Raw genomic sequence first — 23,440 nt, 5'->3', positions numbered from 1 at the left:
TAAACGAATGCTTTTTTTATAGAATTTATTAGAAAAAGAACGATTTTCAACAGAATTCGGTGAAAAATACATTATTATAACATCAAATATTCGACAGTTAAATATAGGAAAAGTTTGATTTTAAAAATTTCACACCACAATGTGGTCACATTTTTGACGTGTCCATTTCCAGCATACCGCTGTGACATTTTTCGATATGACGTAATAATCGTGACGTAAAAACTATGATTTTATCGCAAAATAACACAATATTTCAGAAAACATACCTGCTTATGCTAAAATACAAAAAATGTCATTATTTCTCCTGGCTATAAACTTATTTTTAAAAAAATCTTGAAAGAAAGTGTAGTATTTTAATAAAGTTGAGCGCCTCTTTGGTTGAGTGATTAAAGCCGCTAGCTTTGAATCGCTTGTCCCTCACAGAAGTAAGTTCGAACGTTGCTTGGGGACGTTTCATGTGAGGAAGCTATCCAGCTGGGCAATGGAAGGTCGGTGGTTCAACCCAGTTACCCGCCCGTGATGAAATAATGCACGGATGGGCAATTTGGGTCTTCCTACAACATTAAATGCTGAAAAGTTAACATGTGACCTGTAACTGGGTCAGTATGACGTTAAACCGTAAAAATGCAACAAAAACACACATACAAACACAATTGACTAAAGCTTTCGTAATTTAAACAAATTTGAATTATACATAAATGCAAACAACGGCAAACAGTTTCGAATGAGAATAAACGAGGCGTGGAGTTGAATAATACGTGCATAGTCAGTTGTATTATCTTGATCAACATATATATGTGTACAATTCTGTGTCTCGTTACCTGCAGCCTCACAAAAGACATTTAAAAAAGTTTCTATCCCACCTCAAAATCAAATAACTCGGCTCGTTGCATCACTAGAGAACAAATATATGGTAAGTTCTCCTTATTACTGAATTTTGTGGAGGCATCACAATATCTCTTAATATTAATCACACATACATACCCAAAACCTGTGTCTGCCAGAAATGACGATGCTTTCTGAAATCAGAGTATTACAATATAATCATTTAAACTGAATGTACCAACTGGTGCTAAACAACTCCAAGAGTTCTGATGGTGTTCTAGCCAGTATTCGAAGGCTGAAAAATAATATTGCTATTAATCAAATGATTTTAGTACCAATAACAACACCCACCGACAAATAATAAATCCAATATAAAATCACTTGATATATAACATTATAGTATTGTGTTAATCGTTGCTGTCTTATGCACACCATAAACCGGTTTTAGCTCCCCAGTGGTGTTTTTGCCACTGACCGTTCCAAGGTGGTGCCCCACTGTGTTCCTTTGTTTGTTTGTTTTGTCCTGTGAGCGGGTGTGTGTGTTTGTGAGTGGTGTGCACGTCTGCGTGCTGTGGGTTTCGTTTTGTGGAGGCTGCGTTTTTGGAATGTGGCATTCCCTGTTTGATAGTTGTCTTTGTTTTTTATGACCTATTTATATCATCCGTACGTTGGTGGTTCTTTACTGTTTTTTTTCTAAATTTCTTTGCTTTGTCCGTGTTGTTCTGTTTTTTTTCATGTATTTTATGTACATTGAATTTTCAAATCCTACACACATTACTGCAGGGCTCTTGTTTCAAGAATATTGCCTTCTTAGAATGTAACGATCAACATTTTTTGAAATCATTGCTGATTTGAAGAAACTCTTGTAACGGTCGCCAAATTAGCAATTATTGAATGTATCTGTATCAATTTCTTCTTGCGTGCTAGCGTCTGACATAATTAACAGGTTTTCACGGAGTGATATTCAGTTATGAGTCCAGTGGGGCTATTTAAAACACCATAAAATCCCAAAAGGGACCAAATAATTGGATTGTAGTGTTCGCGAAACTAAAAACGGCAGTCATAGGTTAGAAAATCACCACTGGCGGTCAGGCATATCGATTTGTATAAATATTTAAAGATGTCCATTTGTAGAAATAGTGTGTGATACCATTCAACAGTTTAATTAATTATTTCTTTACACGGTACGAAAATATATTTTATTTAATATTTATTTTATTAATAATATTCAATAAATGAAGCCAAATGAAGTTCTGTGTACTTTGTTCATTCCCTGTAGAACGTTAGTGCGAAGACGAAGAAGTTATGTGAACGTGCAAGCTTTATTTCGTTTATTATAATAGACAGATTGCCGTTAACTACTTAGTTTATTTTACCGTAATCAACACTATTGTTTGAAATATGTCTGAAAACATATTCATTTTAAATTGATTATTGTTTAGATACAACGATTGTGAGACCAGTCTACAAACTCATATGACGTGCCAGTCGTTTTTTGATGGATTGTTGTATTAAGAAAAGGGAGCGCTTTATGGTGATTGTCTAAAATTACTGAAGAAAAAAAAGTGTATGTTACACATTTAGAGTTGAAATATACAATCAAATGTTACGGAAACATTTTATGGACACTGTACAGGTCGACTTTCTCGTTGTTTGTATTTGACCATAATGTTATATGCTAGTACCTATGGCCATAACTAGCATTATATACCGCTTGAACAAATTATCTTTATTCCTCTTAGAAACTTAGCGAATTCCACACAAAGCTATTTCAGTTTTGGATACTTGCTGTCGGGTAAAACTATATTTTGTGATATTTAAATATACCTTACCTAACAATTTCAATACCCGTGAAATTATGCCAATCATTACAGAAAAACATAAAAATCCTTACGAGATCTAGGAATAATTTAAATAGTAATAATTACATAACGCTAAACAGCAAAATACGCGTTTCCTTTTCTTCGTGGCATAAAATCTAATATGACACATGGACCGTGATGGTTTTGGGCAAATTGTGCTCTGCTCTAACAAGGTGAACAGGCTCAGTCAAACATATTTCGTTTTTGTCGTGTTGAGCGCCCTGTGGAGTCTTCACCTTTTCTTAATTAAAATAAAATGCTCAAATGTGTGACTGGCATCTTCAGTTTATTTAAAACAAAAGCAGGTTTTACAGAAATATTAAAAAAGAACTGGTGGAGGGCGATATCTCATTGATGTTAAAAGTAAATTCATAAATGAGAAAAAAGCAATATTCAGTAAATAGGTGATGCAACTGCCTTTAGTATGTTTTGTTATTAGCAGACCCAAATCTAACCGAGTCTGCTATTATTTTGCTTGGCTGCGTGCTATGCTTCTAATCTTTCAATCGATCTTCTTAAGATTTTGTTTGTAAAAATTGGAAAAGATGCATTTTAGTCCTTTTTAAAACTTTACATAACACAAATATTCCAATACTGTACTGACAAGCATATCATACAAATAATTATGCAAACATGCAATCAATCCGAAACATAGTAATCTTATTTTTGAAGTATAATAAAACGTATAAATTTTATCGAGTTTCCTGCTCTTTGTTCAATATCTTCTTTCATTTGATAACAGATTTGTTCTGTCTCCATGTATTGCAATAAAATGGCAGCATTCAAGCGTTTTGCATTATCCTCTTTGATTTATATCCCTTTCAGCTTTGAACAATTCTGTTTATATGTTTTTCTTTTATAACAAACAAAGTAAACGCATATTTGATTAACGGGGGTAATAAATCATCTTTGTATCCAGAGAGTGATATATTCAGAAAATGCACAAGTTTTTTTTTTAATTCATATTATTATCAAAGCTTTTCTTTGGCATTTTCATATCTATAGACTGGGAGGCGAAAACTCATTTCATCTAAAATATCTTTATATCAGAATGTGTTGTGCTTCTATTTACTGAACAATCAGATAGTATTTAGTGACGATGTAAAATATCGCTGGAAGAAATATTAATTTCACATTGATGTTTATAAATAAATGATAACATTGATCTTATTCTAGAACCACTACGGCACTGGTCTAAATTCTAACTGCAGTACTAGTCTAGTTGTCGAACAACTACATAACTAACTTTGATTCTAAAACCACTAGATCACTAGCATAGAATCTAGAACCAGTACAACAACAGTCTCGATTCTAGAATCACTTCAGCACTAGTCTGGATTCTAGAACCACTGCGGCATTAGTTAACAATGTACTATTTTAAGGTATAAGTTTCATACCAACATTTTAATCCATAGGCCATTAACATAGAGTTTTATGTAAAACACTTTAAAACGTTTTTTTGATAAAATTATCAAACCTTTTAATAGTAAGACTACTACATTGAACTTCAGTTGGATGATGATTCTGATGATTCATTTCTATTAAACATACCTTATAGTTCAATGAAAATGTAAACATTCAAGACAAAAACTGAAACATGAAAATCACATGCTATGAGTCTATTACATTCTCGCTTGAATGCGTCAATGATGCTTACATGTAAGCGTCTTTTGTTACCATTAATGAAGTGTTTAATAGTGATGTAGTGTAGTCATTTGGTATCACACACTAACTAATTATTTCAGGAGGTACTCATTAAGCTTGCATCGCTTTGAGTCTAAAGTCGCGTGTTTTTTCTCCTCTTTTATGTTAAAGCAACCCCTTATTACTACTTATTAATACTTGGACCAGAAAAGAGTTCAGATTAGATGGGTTTTCGATTTGAAAGGTTTCTATTTTAGACCAAAAATATGCTGTTTGTTATATACATCAGTATGTTTGTGAACGGATTAATAAAGCATAAATAAGCTATAAGCAACATGTACACTGGTTTAGTGTGATGTCAATTTTTATATTAATTTAACTTTTCAATATCACTTATAAACAACAGAGTACATTTAATTTATCAAAAGGGAAAGTACACAAATTCCAAATAAATGACCATTTTCCTCAAAACTACCATATAAATATGTACCCATATTTTCATACATGTTGAACAAAACTTCACAAAAACAAGATGTGTTTCATGGTTTTTATTTTAAGTTAACATAAAATGCATCCAATATATGCCTGTTAGGCCAGCCTAACAAATAAATATGAAATGAAAGCTGAATATTTGATAAAACATAAATGATATAGATCTTCACAGAAGAAACACTGTGTTAGGCTGACCGAACAAAATTTTGAACAGTCTGAAAAACAATTTAAAACCGTTCGGTCAGCCTAACAATTCATATACAGACCATTTCGGCCGGCCTTACAAAATTTCAAAATGGTTTGAAAAAAGGAGATTAACTGTTCGGCCAGCCTAACAATAAATATATAAATATGAAAGCTGAATATTTGATAAAACATAAATGAAATAGATCTTCACAGAAGAAACACTGTGGTAGGCTGATCGAACAAAATTTTGAACAGTCTGAAAAACAATTTAAAACCGTTCGGTCAGCCTAACAATTCATATACAGACCATTTCGGCCGGCCTTACAAAATTTCAAAATGATTTGAAAAAAGGAGATTAAATGTTTGGCCAGCCTTACAAATAAATATATAAATATGAAAGCTGAATATTTGATAAAACATAAATGATATAGATCTTCACAGAAGAAACACTGTGTTAGGCTGATCGAACAAAATTTTGAACAGTCTGAAAAACAATTTAAAACCGTTCGGTCAGCCTAACAATTCATATACAGACCATTTAGGCCGGCCTTACAAAATTTCAAAATGATTTGAAAAAAGGAAATTAACTGATCGGCCAGCCTAACAAAAATACAAGAAAGACTGTTCAATACCAGTCATAACGCTAAACAACTTTGTGTAAGGCCGGCTGAACAGGCTTTTTAAATCATCTGAAAAAAATGTTTTGAAATTGTTTAACCAGCCTAACAAAAATACAAAAAAAAGTATTTGATATCACATATCTACATATAACTTTTCACTACACCAGCCGAACAAACTTTCGAAATGATTTGAAAAGCTGAGTTTCTACATTGTTCAAACCAACAAAAATACAAGAGAGACTGTTCAACATCAAATACCTCCATGCAACTTGTGTTCTATCGGCCAAACAGACTTTTGAAATGATTTCAATATCACATATTTCAAACCATACATATTGTGTGAGGCCAGCCGAACAAACTTTTGAAATGATTTGTAAAATATGTTTCAAAATTGTTTAACCAGCCTAACACAAATACAAGAGAGACTTTCAATACCACATACAAGTATCGTGTTAGGTCGGCCGAACAGACTTTTGAAATTATTAAAAAAAATTGTCTCAAAATAGTAGGGCCAGCCTAACAAAAATGTATACATGAAAGGCTGTTCAATATCAGTCATACCTCTAAACAACATTGTGTACGCCGGCCGAACAGGCTTTTGAAATTATTTGAAAAAATATGTTTTGAAATTGTTCGGCCAGCCTAACAAAAATACAAGAAAGTCTAGTATATTTGATATTACATATCTCCATACATCTTTGCGTTAGACCAGCAGAGCAAACTTTCTAAATGGTTTGAAACACTGAGTTTCTACATTTTTCGGCCAGCCTAACAAAAATGCAAGAGAGTCTGTTCAACATCAAATACCTCCATACTTTGTGTTCGGCCGGCCGAACAGACTTCAGAAATGATTTTAAAAGAGATGTTTCAAACTGTTCTACCAGCCTAACAAAAATACAAGAGAGACTTTCAATATCACATATTTCATACCATACATATTGTGTTAGGCCGGCCGAACAGACTTTTGAAATTATTTCAATATCACATATTTCATACCATACATATTGTGTTAGGCCAGCCGAACAAACTTTTGAAATGATTTGAAAAATATGTTTCAAAATTGTTCGGTCAGCCTAACAAAGATACAAGAAAGACTGTTAAATATCAGTCATACTTCAAAATAACATTGTGTTATGTCGGCCGAACAGGCTTTTGAAATTATTTGAAAAAATGTGTCAAAACTGTTTGGCCAGCCTAACAAAAATACAAGAAAGACTATTTGATATCACATATCTCCATACATCTTTGTTTTAGACCAGCAGAACAAACTTTCTAAATGGTTTGAAAAACTGGGTTTCTACATTGTTCGGCCAGCCTAACAAAAATGCAAGAGAGACTGTTCGACATAAAATGCCTCCATGCAATTTTGTGTTCGGCCAGCTAAACAGACTTTTGAAATGATTTGAAAAGATATGTATCATATTGTTTGGCCAGCCTAACAAAAATACAAGAGAGACTGTTCAATATCACATATCTCATATCCCCGCTGGGGTCACATGGTTTATATAGGAAAACTTTGAAAATCTTCTTGTACAAAACCACACGGTCTAGGGCTTTGATATTTGGTATGTAGCATCATCTAGTGGTCCTCTACAAAGATTATTCAAATTTTCTCCCTAGGGTCAAATGTGGCCCCGACCCGAGGGTCACAAGTTTTACATAGACTTGTATAGGAGAAAAAGTTTAAGAATCTTCTTGTCAGAAACCACAACACTTATACTTATGATATTTGGTTTGTAGCATTGTCTTATGGTCCTCAACCAAAGTTGTTCAAATTGTACCTCTTTGGTGAAAAGAGGCTCTGCCCTGGGGGTCCAAAGTTTTATATAGAGTTATATAGGAAAAAAAACTTTGAAATCTTCTTGTCTGAAACCATACGACCTAGGCTTTTCATATTTAGTATGATGCATTGTCTAGTAGTACTCTACATTTTTGTAAATAAACATAATTCAGATATGTTTAAATCAATCTGGTTTTTATGTCAACTTTTAAATTGAGGACTGAAAGGCATTGAAACCCAGAAAAGGGTGGATTAGACAGCTGAAGGGGAAGATGGGGGCAGAAAAAATACGGTGGTACTTGTCAGGGAAAAGTATGGTTTAGTCATTGAAAGGTTAGGGAATTTTATTTTCTCAACTTCGTGGCGAACCAGCTTATGATTTTTCATTATTTGTATTTTTGTGTTAGGCTGGCTGAACAATTTTGAAAATCATTTGCTCAAGTTATTTCAAACGTTTTTTGGGGTGGATTAAAACAAAGTTGTAATAAAATATGTGATATTTAAGTCTGTCATATATTTTTGTGAAGCAGGCTGAACAATTTTGAACCTATATGTTTCAAATCATTTTAAAAGTTTGTTTGGCTGGCTTAGCACAAAATTGTATGGAAATATGTGATATTTAAGTCTTTCATATATTTTTGTCAGGCAGGCTGAACAATTTTGAACCTATATGTTTCTATCATTTCAAAAGTCTTTTTGGCCGGTCAAACATATGGTTTTATGTAGATATTTGACATTGAAAAGTGTTTTTTGTATTTTTGTTAACCTGGGCAATTTTGAAACACATTTTTTTTCAAATCATTTTGAAACTTTGTTCGGCCAGCCTAACACATTTGAAAGTTTATAGACTGGCCTAATACAAATTTGTATGAAGATATGTGATATTTAAAAGTCTTATATTTTTGTTAGGCTGGGCAATTTTGAAACACATTTTTTCAAATCATTTTGAAAATTTGTTCGGCCAGCCTAACACAAAGTTGTATGGATATGTGTGATAATAAACTTTTAAGTCTTTCTTGTATTTTTGTTAGGCTGGCCAAACAATTTTGAAACTTGATATTTCAAATCATTTCAGCAGTTGGTTTGTTTGTGTGGCCAAACACTAGGTTGTATGGAGATATATGATATTGAACATTGTACTTTTGTTAGGCTGGTCGAACAATTTCAAAGTTCTTTTTTTAAATAATTTCAAAAGTTTGTTGGGCCAGCCTATCATGATGTTTGGATAAGATAGTGGATATTAAACAAATGTGTTTTTGTTAGGCTGGCCGAACATTTTTGAAACTCATTTTTTCAAATCATTTCGAACATTTGTTCGGCCGGCCTAATACAAAGTTGTACAGATATACGTGATATTAAAATCTTTCTTGTATTTTTGTTAGGCTGGAGGCACAGTTTTGAAACTTAATGATTTCAAATCATTTCGAACATTTGTTCCTGTGTCCTAACACACGGTTGTATGCAGATATGTGATATTGAGCAGTCTTTATTGTATTTTTGTAAGGCTAGCTGGTCGAACAATTTCAAAACTCATTTTCTTTTCAAATTATTTCAAAAGTCTGTTCTGTCAGCCTATCATAATATTTGTATGAGACGTGTGATATTGAACAGTCTCTTATATTTTGCTTATTTGTTAGGCTGGCCGAACAATTTTGAAACTTACTGTTTCAAATCATTTCGAACGTTTGTTCGGCCAGTCTATTGTAGTATTTGTATATGTCATATTGAGTCTCTCCTGTATTTCTGTTGGTTTGGCCGAACAATTTTGAAACTTACTGTTCCAAGCCATTTCGAAAGTTTATTTCGCTAGCCTATCATAATATTTGTATGAAATATGTGATATTGAAAGTCTCTCTTGTATTTTTGTTAGGCTGGCTGAACAATTTTGAAAGTTTGTTAGGCCGGCTTAACATGAGATTGTATGGAGATATGAAAGTATGATATTGAACAATCTCCGTTGTATTTTTGTGAGGCTGGTCGAACAATTTTAAAATTCATTTGTCAAATTATTTCAAAAGTGTTCGGCACAAAGTTTTATGGAGATGTGTGATATTGAACAGTCTTTCTTGTATTTTTGTTATGCTGGTCAAACAGTTTCAATTTTTTTTTCAAATTATTTCAAAAGCCTGTTCGGCTGGCTTATTTTATTTTTGTTAGGCTGGTCGAACAATGTAGAAACTCAGTTTTTCAAACCATTTCGAAAGTTTGTTCGGCTGGTGTAGCGAAAAGTTGTATGTAGATATGTGATATCAAATACTTTTTCTTGTATTTTTGTTAGGCTGGCCTAACAGTTTTGAAACATAGTTTTGTTAATAATTTCAAAAGTCTGCTCGGCCGACCTAACACAATAATTATATGTGATATTTAACAGTCGCTCTTGTATTTTTGTTACGCTGGCCAAACAATTTTTAACATTTTTTTTTCCAAATAATTTCAAAAGTCTGTTCGGCCGACTTAATACAAAGTTGTATAGAAGTATGACTGATATTGAACAGTCTTTCATGTATTTTTGTTGGGCCGGCCGAACAGTTTTGAAACTCATTATTCCAAATCATCCGGCTTAAATACGGTTTTAAATTGTTTTTCAGACTGTTCAAAATTTTGTTCGGACAGCGTAACACAGTGTTTCTTCTGTGAAGATCTATATCATTTATGTTTTATCAAATATTCAGCTTTCATATTTATATATTTATTTGTTAGGCTGGCCGAACAGTTAATCTCCTTTCTTCAAATCATTATGAAATTTTGTAAGGCCGGCCGAAATGGTCTGTATATAAATTGTTAGGCTGACCGAACGGTTTTAAATTGTTTTTCAGACTGTTCAAAATTTTGTTCGGTCAGCCTAACACAGTGTTTCTTCTGTGAAGATCTATATCATTTATGTTTTATCAAATATTCAGCTTTCATTTCTGTTACGAAATCTACATTGTGCTTATTGCATTCATCTTCAAAGCAAACATCTGACGTGAGTTCCAGTGTTGTGGTGGGGTAGAGGCTATTGTTTATTGACACCTTTTTAAAGAACAATGATTAAAATTGTTAACAGACTCAAAAGTGTCAAAAATTGAGCAACTTTTTTACAGAGGTTTTCGGATTTGAGGGGTGCAGGTAAAATGATAGAAATATTTCCCTTAAGACCATCAAACAAAGTTTGTTTGAAAGAGTCTTTCGAACATTATCAATGTAAGAACTCTGTTGCTCGTTTTTGTATGCAAATGCACAAAGGTAGATCAATGGAGATATTTATGGTACTTGAGAAATATGGACGGCATCGATCAGGATAACTTGCCGAGAAGAATAAGTGAAAATATACATTACTTCTCTTTAATATTACTGATTACTTAGTATTTGAATTAATTCAAAGGTTCAGACTAAATATAAATCGCATTGTTCACACATGCCTATCCGTTTAAGAGTACACTTAAAAACAAAGTACACATTATTTTTCATCTGAACTAAATTCGAATTGTCACGTTTCCTTCCGATGAAGTTGTAGACCGTCATTTTGCAATGATTGTCAACGCTTATTTTGCGGATGCTAATCACAGTTTTCCAGTGAAGAAATTACACATGAAGGAAATAGTTTAAATAGAAAAAGGAATTTGCTCAGACGTCCAGTTTACGTGTATACAGTTACATATACCCTATTTCCAGTGGACTATTCAATATGCGACAGCGTTCATTGAATGTGGCCTTTTCTATTGGACTATCGCCCATGTTGCACTATTTCTCATTTACGTCAACCATGATTATTTAATTGTTTGGAAACTCACCTCTCTTTCAGATTTGATCTGATTGTTGGTTCTGCATATTTTACTATGGACATTATATATGGCAATTTATGTTGTATAAAATCATTGTTTGGGGTTAATATGCAAAGGAATTATGATAAAAGTATATAATAATACGCACCTGAACGACAAAAATGACTTTATTCAAGAGAAAATCACTGCTTGAGATATATTATATCGAGGACTATTATCTACATCCGCCAAATAATTGCCAGTTTTGTGTGATTTTCTTTTCCAGCGCGCCGCTATGACGTTTGACGCTATGACGTAATAAGTGTGAAGTACAAACTTTGACTTTGTTGTATAATAACACACAGTGTAAAGTATTCCATGTATAATAAGAAAATGAATCGGATCGTGATTATTTAATTAGATCTGTTTCAAAACAAATGACTATTTCCAAATGTATTTTAAACGTTTCATTAATTTTGTAGGTTTTCAGCTGCTTGTGAATTCTACAAAATTTTAAAACTGGCATCAGTGATTGTCATAAAGTCGTATATTTTCCTACAGTTTTCATTTAGTTTTTGCGATGAGCCGCCTGTGCTGTTTTGTTGTCAAATGGAATTGATTTAAACCATGTACAGTTAACTGTGTAGAAAGATTGGCAACTTACAGAATTATGTTGGTATGAGCATTGCATATAACCAATTACATGATATGTAATAAATATTTTTTTTCACAGGCCACAAAAGCTGCATAGACTTACAATAGTAAATATACTAGTACTACTACCACTATTACTACTACTAACTACTAATGCTACTACTACTACTAAGAAAAACTTTATTCAGCGAAGATAACATATTTTGCTTTGACCAGTTTAATATTTCGTCCTCAATAACTATTTGAAAATTCTGTCCTTAGTATATGAGTATAGAACATAAGAAATGAATTAAAACAACGAATTATTAACAAACTAATAATTAGTGGCATATATCGTATGTTATAGTATGAAAGGAACCTAATTTCTAGGCAATTTCAGAAGCAAAAATTATGTACAAACTGTTAAAGAATAAATGCTATTTGTAATCCATGCACTTAAATCATGAACATTCTTTTATGAGAAAAGTAGAGAAATCGCTGGATTAAACTTAATAAGCAACAAATTTTAATTATGTCTGCATAAAATTTAAACTTTGTAATAACAGCAATAGACTCAAGAAAACATAACAACAAATAATATACAAATGTGAACACTCCAAAGACAACTACAGATAATATACAAATGTAAACACTCCACAGGCAACTAGACATACAAAGGCAAAAAAAGGAAAACAATATGTTTTGCCAATTGTTCAGAACTAAATAGATAAGACGAGAATAGTGCGAAAACAATTCCAGCAAGAACAATTTACTGAGGAACAACCGAAAGGAAATGTGTAGATAATAATGAGTACATTATTTTAAAATGTAAATAAAATGATAATCATGCATCATGAAACTTAAAATGTTTGAGAACACACAAACGGAAAGAACGAACAATTTACACAGTTGCAAAGATATTGCATTGCGGAGGATATTGTGGCTGATTGTGGTCAGAAAGAATGCAATGCACAGTTCAGAAAATATAAAAACGAACAGACATGACAGCACCCTTCCCCTTGAGGCCATCGTATGCATAATACTGAATACCAGTGTTTGAAGCTTAATATTGTACGCCCAAACGAGCTGCACATAGAGGTTCAAACCCTTTTATAACACAGAATAGCTAAAAAACAGAAAATGACGTAAGGATGTGCTCGATTTAACTATAACAGATTGTTACAATGCTATGAAATATACAGCATCATCACTCCAGAACTATTCGAACTTTTTCTTTCATTTTTTTAAACACTACAATCAAACGTATCTTATTAATCATATGGATAGATAGAGCAAAAAAAGCATAAAAGATAAAAGGTAGGAAGAACAGAGCACCCCAACACACCTACAGTCATATTAGTTATGTTAACCAGTAAAACAATTCATTGGTTGAACCAGGTTGTTTTACAGTAAAATGATATTATGCATTTTTACAAACTGTCTTATATCAATCATTTCTGAAACCTTTTTAGATGAACAAATGAGTATTTAAATAAAATTTGTCTGGACTGAAGTGCTGAGAATTATTTGCAGTTCAATGTCTCGCCGTGTTCAGACCCAGTTATAGTTTTGTTTAAAATATGTTTTATGCGTACAGGTCAATTGTTTACGGTCGCAACACAACTGATTCTATAAGACTGCGAAAATAAATAAGAGCTATAAAGATCCTTTAGGAGCAAATCACACAAACAAACAATATTAACGCTGTTTACATAATTATGTATACTCCCCTGTGAAAAACACAACAATTTTATGTTTTAAGAAAATCAGTTAAATGTTTTCTGATTGCAGTGTTGTATATACAAGTTAGAGGCTACACGTTTAAGATATTAAGTCATTATCTCTCAGACTGGTGAGGGCGTCATATCCCTGACTTTGATAACGGCGTCATATCTCAGAAATTGATGACGGCGTCATATCTCACTTTGATGTCGGCAACTTGTCCACAAGCGTAGTTTTGAATTGAGTCTTGTTTTATAAAATAATTTGAAATTGTAAACGGTTTTGTCGTAAATCTCGCTTGTTTGCTGAAACAAGATAGCATAATTCATAGATTTAAGCATATGTATAAGCTTGAGAAATTAAGGCACACCATTCAATAAAATATAGATTTTATTTTAAGTCTGTTTTACAGGTGACTTAATATTCTTTAGAAAGAAACTTCTTTTCATTTGCTATAACTTTGTAAACACTGATAAAGAAGAGAATATACTTCATCCGATAAAATGTGTTTAATATCAATAACGGCCATTGTTCCATTACAACTTGTCAGTTCTATCTGATTTGTGACGACACTGCTCCATAAATACATCTTACAGATATTCGGCTACGCAATATGCTCAATTGATTGCGCCATTTTGATAACAGATGCTTCGTTGTAAAGACTGGGAATTTCGAAATGTAAGACAGATAGTATTCCATCGAAGTGTATTCAAATTAAATCCTGTAAGGTTTCTGAACGTTTCGTCAAAGCAAGTGGTGTGACGAGAGTTATTTTAAATCTTTTAATTTTTCACAGTGCCAAAACAGTAATCATCATTTCCAGTCGTTACTTTTTTTCGAATGTTTTTTTTTTATCAATTTGAGGTTTTAATTCAATATTTTCATTCCCGAAGAGAAGATTTGAGAGAAAAAACAGAAAGCATGGTTTATACTTTTGCTTTATTTGTATATTGTACAAACATATCACAGCACGGTTATGTGTCACAGGTCATAAGTTATTGTACGAAATACCCATTCCAAATAACATATACCTCAGGTCGTCGACTATTATTATCAGAAATGCAATTAACGCTAATTAGTATTTTCGAACAAAACAAAATGTTTAGGCGTTTTTATATCTCTTTCTTTCAAAGCTTGTTCATACCCAACACCATGTTAAATTACATACACTGCTCCATGGTATAAATGCCACTGTAGAATAAATAATGGTGGCTTGATATAGAAATTGCAACATACCACAATAAATATTCAGTGATTACAATACGATATTTATCATTATAATAGGATAGAGATGCAGCGAACCTAAATTATATTGTACTGTTTCTTTAGATAACTTTCAATTTTACACAATGAAGACAAAATACATGATTACGGTGAGGTAATAATCTCGTGTACACGATTACAGTTTGTTCAGTAGAGGTCAAGCATTGAACCAACTCCGCCTTTAGATCATTGTGACATGTTTCATACCGTATCATGATTGCGTGTATTACATGTATGATCTATATTCGTGGCTTCATAACCTTGTAACGTAGCACTGGGTCTGTGTACCTGAAGTTTGTCTTGAAACACAACACATTACGACAGTTCCAACGTTTTTATTTTACTACGAAAAGCAATGCACAGTTAGTTACAAATGTTCAGTTTAATTTCACAGATATTATCAAGGTTCAATGAGACTTTTAAAATAGTTCTGTTAACAACTCTTATAAACATAAGTTCTTAATCATAAATGTATTTCAGCATAGCTCTTAACATTGCTTATTAAGGTTTCAGCTCGTGATAGCGGGACAACATGTCCCTTAGCCCGCCACTTGGGCAGCCTCTCCCGATCACAGAGTATACTGAGTTTATAATGGATTATTCAACTTCCTGTCCACCTGGTAATTAAACTTGGATATTAACGGATGTTTTACACCCTGAAGGTACTGCAAAATTGACAAGTTTCGTCTGACGTTTGAAATGTACAGTTAAAATCTTAATTATCCGAAAGAAATACCAAAATAGAAAATTATAAACCTAGGTATTACATTACAAATTCATTCCTTCATTTCTTCACGAAAAAAAAAAACAATAAAAAAGGTTGAAATGTCTGAATGATCTAAATAAACAGTAAAATTATAGAAGTCTAAAAGATCCAACTAATATGGACTATTAAGTTGTATATTGGGGAATTGAATAATGTATATAACAGGGCACGGCAATCAAGGAGACAGGAGATCTTCCTTTAATTGTTCGTTCCCTTGCATACATTAATGAAATCAAATAAACAGGAATCCCTACTTGTTTAGGTTTCAGAAATTAAATCTTATGATAGATTAACATAGTTTAAACATACAAATAAGTTATAACTTGAACACAGAATTCATCATAAAAGTAACACAGTAAACATCATTTCATATGTGTATGTAGCATTCATTATTCGATATAGTCTTATTCGCAGTCACACATTTGTACGTAATGAAAGTTATTTTCATTCTCCATATTTAGAATGTGCCACTTTGCGTAGGGATTCCATTCAAGTTCTGTGTTTTCACGGATATTCTGAAACAATAGGTACAAATAAATCAAATTCTGAAATTAGAAAGCACAATTAAAATTCTGTTTAACATTGCATGAAACTTAGATATATGAAAGTTTATTAGTTTGTATGTTAACACATATTTCTGCACGATAACAAGTTTTTAGTATTCTTACAATTAAAATTAACATGTTTGAATTATTATGTTAAGATGTGTAAATACATGATTTCTTAATCATAAGCAATGTACTAGTCTAGGATGGAAAAAAATCAGTTGATAAATTATAACAACTTGTTTAAAAAAATAAGTGATAAAAGAAATAAAGTTAAACAAATGCCATGAGAAGAAATTTTCCATTGGTGTTCCCAGTTGGCTGGTGGAATTGACATCTACTGCACATAACCATTGATTCAACCATAGTTTGACGTTAAACGACCATGGAATCAGCAGACGGTGGTTCTCAATCCGTAGCTTCTTAAACAAGTCCACTGCCATCGTTCGTTGTTTTGTCAAAAGGTATCCTTCAAGGAGATGTTATTATGATCGTTGAATCGCCAAAACTTCATCGTACCATATCCAACTCGATAGTCGTGGTTTCATTCCTCTGTGTACTAAAATTTTGTAAAGATCTGCGATTTAATGTCATGTTAACTTTCTGTTGTTTCAGCTTGCCATTCGATAATATGCATTTAATTTAATAATTATGATACTGTGCATGCTAAGTCCATTCATTGCGTTTTAATTTGAATAAGATAACTTCGTAGTTAGTAATTCAGTGAAATGTCTCTCCTTTTCTATCAATTTTAAATGTGAATGTTACATTTATTTATCACTGTTTTTATCTGAATTGCCAAGTTCAAATTATATCGTAGAAAGTCACTGTTAACGAATGTTGTTATTTCTAAATCCTTTACCGGAATATTCACATGAACATGTGAGCACTAAGCTATCAAGCCTTTTTAATCTTCATAGTTCTTAATATTAAGTACAAGCTTGTATCGATTTTTTTAAAGTCTATAGTCTAAAATGAAAATGGATAAAATCAGCATCTTACACAAGAGAAGAAACGCTAGCAAAACGTCAAATATTATACCAAAATGACACCTTACATAGAAATAAACAAATCTGCAAGCAAACAAAACACATACTGAAATCAATATTTACACAAATTAATGACAATAATCAGTTATGCTTCTACACGCATATCAATGATGGAGTACATCTCTTTACTTCACGAACAGCTGAATATTTATACCCATGAATGACCACAAACTGTTATTTTCAATAAAACAGTCTACATACTTAACCTAGTATAGTGGCGATTTTAACAATCACAACAAACCCCTGGTTTTTTTTGTATTAATATTACAAATTTAAAACATGTACTACATGTACAACATAGAGCGAATCAACTCTACACCTAAAGGGATTTTTATATTATCTCACAACACGTCGTCTTCTCTAGACGCGGTTGACAAGCCTGCCTTGAGGCTACAAAACAAATATATCAATTCAGCTTCATTAATTTTAAACACTCAAATCAATATAACTGTACTGTGATGAATATAATATATACAATTAATGAAATAATCTAATAGTCAATAAAATTGCTCCCAACAGTGCCTTAAATAAACGTGTACTTAAACGTTCAACACGTGCGAAAGCACAGCATCTCTATAGTTTTAATTACTAGTATCCATATCGAAAATGGACATATCATAGAGGATACACCATTTAATACCATTAAAATGGTTTCAAGGAATTTAAGCTTCTATAGCTTTTCCTTTACAATTACAATATAAGAATGCACCATTGGGTATCAATAAAAATTACTACAGAATGAAATATGCATAAACAACAAAAAATAGGATCTTTATATACACAAAAATAAACATTTGAGGTTTCTTTGCGTTTCTTTAATCCTTTACTATTTTTCAGCATTTCTGCTACTTTTTATAACTCAACAATCGTATCATAATAAAATTTCGTCATGATTTATAAATCCCAAATGAATATGAAAATTCGCCAGGTACATTTTTCTTTAATTTCATCTCAAGCTCCAAAAGATAAATAAAAAACTTCTTGTTTTTTTAAAACCGAAAAGAAAAAGCTTGTATTTTGTAAGAACTATGCATGAAAATAAAGGTCTTACTGTTAGCGGCATCACATCATTCTCGGCGTGTCATTGTATAGTGGCAGTACTTGCACATTGATCTCGCAACAACCCATTGTAGAATTCAACATCCTGGTCTGATGCGCCATAAAAGTGCTTGTAACGTAGCACTGGGTCTGTGTACCTGAAGTTTGTCTTGAAAGACAACACATTACGACAGTTTCAACATTTTTATTGTACTACGAAAAGCAATACACAGTTAGTTACAAATGTTCAGTCTAATTTCACAGATATTATCAAGGTTCAATGAGACTTTTAAAATAGTTCTGTTAACAACTCTTATAAACATAAGTTCTTAATCATAAATGTACTTCAGCATAGCTCTTAACATTGCTTATTAAGTTTCAGCTCGTGAGAGCCGGACGACATGTCACTTAGCCTGCCACTTGGGCAGCCTCTCCCGATCACAGAGTATACTGAGTTTATAAAGGATTATACCGGAAAACACAGCAGACACATTATTCCGTTTCCTGTCCACCTGGTAATTAAATTTGGATATTAACGGATGTTTTACACCCCTAAACTACTTCAAAGTTGACAAGTTTCGTCTGACTTTTGAAATGTACAGTTAAAATCTTAATTATCCAAAAGAAGTACCAAAATAGAAAATTATAAACCTAGGTATTACATTACAACCTAGTTCATCGTTATTGGATGGCAAAAAGGAAACAGCATTTGTCTTTAATTGACGCTACATTGTATGATGTATTGTTCAGGCTAGGCAAACCTCTAGGTCGTAGTATATATGGTTATTTTTAGCTCACCTGTCACATAGTGACAAGGTGAGCTTTTGTGATCGCGCAGCGTCCGTCGTCCGTCGTCCGTGCGTGCGTGCGTCCGTGCGTGCATAAACTTTTGCTTGTGACCACTCTAGATGTCATATTTTTTGTGGGATCTTTATGAAAATTGGTCAGAATATTCACCGTGATGATATCTAGGTCAAGTTTGAAACTGGGTCACGTGCCCTCAAAAACTAGGTCAGTAGGTCTAAAAATAGAAAAACCTTGTGACCTCTCTAGAGGCCATATATTTCATAAGATCTTCATGAAAATTGGTTAGAATGTTTATCTTAATGATATCTAGGTCAAGTTTGAAACTGGGTCACGTGCCATCAAAAACTAGGTCAGTAGGTCTAAAAATAGAAAAACCTTGTGACCTCTCTAGAGGCCATATATTTCACAAGATCTTCATAAAAATTGGTGAGAACGTTCACCTTGATGATATCTAGGTATGGTTTGAAACTGGATTACGTGCCGTCAAAAACTAGGTCAGTAGGTCAAATAATAGAAAAACCTTGTGACCTCTCTAGAGGCCATATTTTTCAGGGATCTATATGAAAGTTGGTCTTAATGTTCACCTTGATGATATCTAGGTCAAGTTCGAAACTGGGTCACGTGCAGTCAAAAACTAGGTCAGTAGGTCTAAAAATAGAAAAACCTTGTGACCTCTCTAGAGGCCATACGTGTGAATGGATCTTCATAAAAATTGGTCAGAATGTTCATCTTGATGATATCTAGGTCAAGTTCGAAAGTGGATTAGGTGTCTTCAAAAAGTAAGTCAGTAGGTCAAATAATGATAAAACCTTGTGACCTCTCTAGACGTAATTTTTTTTTCATGGGATCTGTATGAAAGTTAGTTTGAATGTTTATCTTGATGATATATAGGTCAAGTTTGAAACTGGGTTCACTGCGATCAAAAACTAGGTCAGTAAGTCTTAAAATAGAAAAACCTTGTGACCTCTCTAGAGGCCATACCCTTGAATGAATCTTCATGAAAATTGGTCAGAATATTCACCTTGATGATATCTAGACTAGGTTTGAAACTGGGTCACGTGCGATCAAAAACTAGGTCAGTAGGTCAAATAATAAGAAAACCTTGTGACCTCTCTAGAGGCCATACTTTTCATGGGATCTGTATGAAAGTTGGTCTTAATGTTCATCTTGATGATGTCTAGTTCAAGTTTGAAACTGGGTCAACTGCAGTCAAAAACTAGGTCAGTAGGTCTAAAATTAGAAAAATATTTTGACCTCTCTAGAGGCCATATATTTCAATGGATCTTCATGAAAATTGGTCAGAATTTTTATCTTGATGATATCTAGGTCAAGTTCAAAACTGGGTCACAGGAGCTCAAAAACTAGGTCACTATGTCAAATAATAGAAAAAACGACATCATACTCAAAACTGGGTCATGTGGGAACAGGTGAGCGATTCAGGACCATCATGGTCCTCTTGTTTTAAATTAAATGCCAGTTTTGTTTATTACCACAGGCAACGAATTAATCCTAGTAGAAAATTTTGTTGCAACAATAGCTCTTAACATAAGCTGATAGCTTGGATTGTTGAAATTGCAGAAAATGATGAGGCTGATCTAAGCCCCAAGGCATTTTGATCATTTATAATGCAGATCGGCATAAACAAATTACAACCTAATTATCAGTTCCATATATAGGTCAGAATTATTTAGAGATTTCCAGTCGGCCCAAATTGATATACGAATTTAGTAACTAATAAACAAATAGAAGATAAGTCATTCAGGAATCGAATTAGACCCCCACTGCGTAAAACTCAACGTTGTGTAGATATTTTCTTCATTTTCAGTAACATAGATGTTACTTATATTGTTAACTAGCTTTCAAATCGTTAAGACTCTTTGATATCTAGCCACTATCACACTATGTTGAAACTACTTCAACATCAGGACAAAGCAATGTTTGTAAGACACGTACGAGAGCTGTTTAAACATAACGTTGTCTTTTGCTGTCAAAAGCTACCTGTTGTATAAAATGCAATGTGAAATACATCATTGTAATTCGCAATCTCTGTGAAATTTTGTCAAATATCTTTTGTTTCATTTTTGCTGATAGACGCAGTCACTTTTTCATCTCTCCTGATTTTAAATCGACAGCTAATGTTCGCATTGATAGTGCACCAGTTAACCTGAAAATAAGCCAAAATGCAGCAACACGTCAATATGGCATTCACAAAAAGTATGGCGTCATTCGGACGTGGAAGGTGGAAGTAAACAACGTTTAAAATAAGTGAGCATTCCTGTTTATAAGACATATAATGTCATCATCGGCTTCCACATCTAATCAGACAGTTGTTAGGTTATGTGGAGATGTTGACAAACACGAATTGAAATTTATGAAACAATGTTCGGTCATCTGTGTCTTCGTCTTCAAGTGGTACACGCGATTGACAAATGACCAAGAATTACTAAAAGACAGCGAAGGTCGAGACATAAAACAACGAATTCGTAATTCGACGCTAGCGTCGATCTATGTCGCCCCAATAAAGACTCACAATGCGCACCATGTCTGAGGTGATTGGCATAACTGTTCATACTGTTTTCAGTATTCTCACTTAACAATTTATTATGATTTAGGTATTGTATGATCATAATCACGTCATGTTTGCAGTTAAGTTAGTAGAAAGATTGCGAATCATGGCATTGCTTCATTACATTATATAAAAACTAGAGAAAAATTCTACGTTATTATACCCTTGTATCATGATATAATCTGGAAAATGTACACAGACATTTGAACAGAAATCTTGAAAATTGTGACGATGTTGCACCTAACAAGTCATGTAGCAAATCAATTTGCAACAGCATATGTTCTCTCCTGAACCTGACACTGAATTATATTTTGCTTTGATGAGCTAATCAACACTCAAGGGATTCAAAGTTTTGTCTGGACATTTGACGCATCAATATAATGAAATGACACGCGTTAATAGACCAGATTCCCTCAGGGAAATATGATAGAGAAACATGTCAAATTAATAGAGTTGTACCTATTAAGGTCGAATGCGTCTAAGCTGAAGTTATATGATTCTCCGTTTTGGCATTTTGTTTAATATAAAATTCAGCATAATCCCGATTTAATGCATGTTTTACATTTTTGATATTTATGTAATTTTGTTCTCTTCAAACTTTCAAACACGCCTACTGGCGTCCATTTCTGATGAACTGTGGTTTCAAGCCTCTAATACTGTTTCCGTAAATAGTTCAATTCAGTTAACAAGTATCGAGTTGCATATTACTCAATGACGTTATTTTCATATAAAAAAAATCTTTAAAAAGGTAAAGTATTTTAGAGACTACTTTTTGGTGACGTCAGAGCGACAAATATATCGTCGAGTATTGAATATATAGCTCCCAACCAGCTGGTCTAATGCAAAATCCAAACGAGAAAATTTGACAAAAAGAACTAACATTTTAATGAAAACTAGGTTCTGGCGATTGAAATAAAAAGTGGGGTCATCGAATTCTCGTAATACTACATTATGTTACACTTACCCCCAAATCACAAGAGAGCGTAATTTATTTCCTATATATGTTTTTGTTCAAGCCCCATCCTCCATCCAACCTTTTCTCTACCCTATCCAAATCCTTATATCTTGCATATAATTAAAATATACTTGTTATGGACTTTAATCAAGTCGTTTGACATATCTGTCCGTTACAATTTCTGTGGCAGGCTTACTTTGCGATGTATGGCGATGACTGTATTTGCTGTGCCCTGTGCTTCCGGGAAATCTACCCTTACCTTTTAACGGTTTAGTAGTTTACATCATTCATCAGAGGTTCGGCATTGTCCCGAAACAAATAATGGCAAAGGTCAAAGTTAGTCCAACAATTTTAGGTAGAACGAAAAGATGTTTGTTTGTTTGTTTTGAGTTTAACGCCGTTTTTCAAAAGTATTTCAGTTATGTAACGGCGAACAGTTAATCTTAACAGTGTTCCCAGATTCTGTATCAGTACAAACCGGACAGTTAATCTTAACAGTGTTCCTGGATTCTGTATCAGTACAAACCCGTTCTCCGCAAGTAACTGCCAACTTCCCCACATAAATCAGAGGTGGAGAATGAATGCTTTCATACACAAAGTATTTTATTAAATCGCCACGGAGAACATACGGCCCGACCTGGGATCGAACTTGCGACCCTGCGATCTTTAGATCTGCGCTCTCCCTATTGAGCTAAGCGGGTGGGTCGAAAAGATGTGAACAGGTCAGCTGCACGCTCATTCTTTAAACATGAATATGCGAGGAGAAGCAGTAAGTAAATTACATGGGACTGTCCTGGTCTTTTTATTCTAGCAAGGTTCACCTGTATTTTGTTGTTCTCATTCAAAGAAGACTTGCATAAAACATGGACCAGAGAAAAATAACTACATGTCATTCATAAGTGTTTTTATTTTGTAAAAGATCTAAACTGACGTTTCAAAATGTA

Source organism: Mercenaria mercenaria, chromosome 1 (assembly GCF_021730395.1).
Source record: "Mercenaria mercenaria strain notata chromosome 1, MADL_Memer_1, whole genome shotgun sequence".
NCBI classification, from domain to species: domain Eukaryota; kingdom Metazoa; phylum Mollusca; class Bivalvia; order Venerida; family Veneridae; genus Mercenaria; species Mercenaria mercenaria.
This window is presented reverse-complemented; position numbering follows the sequence as displayed.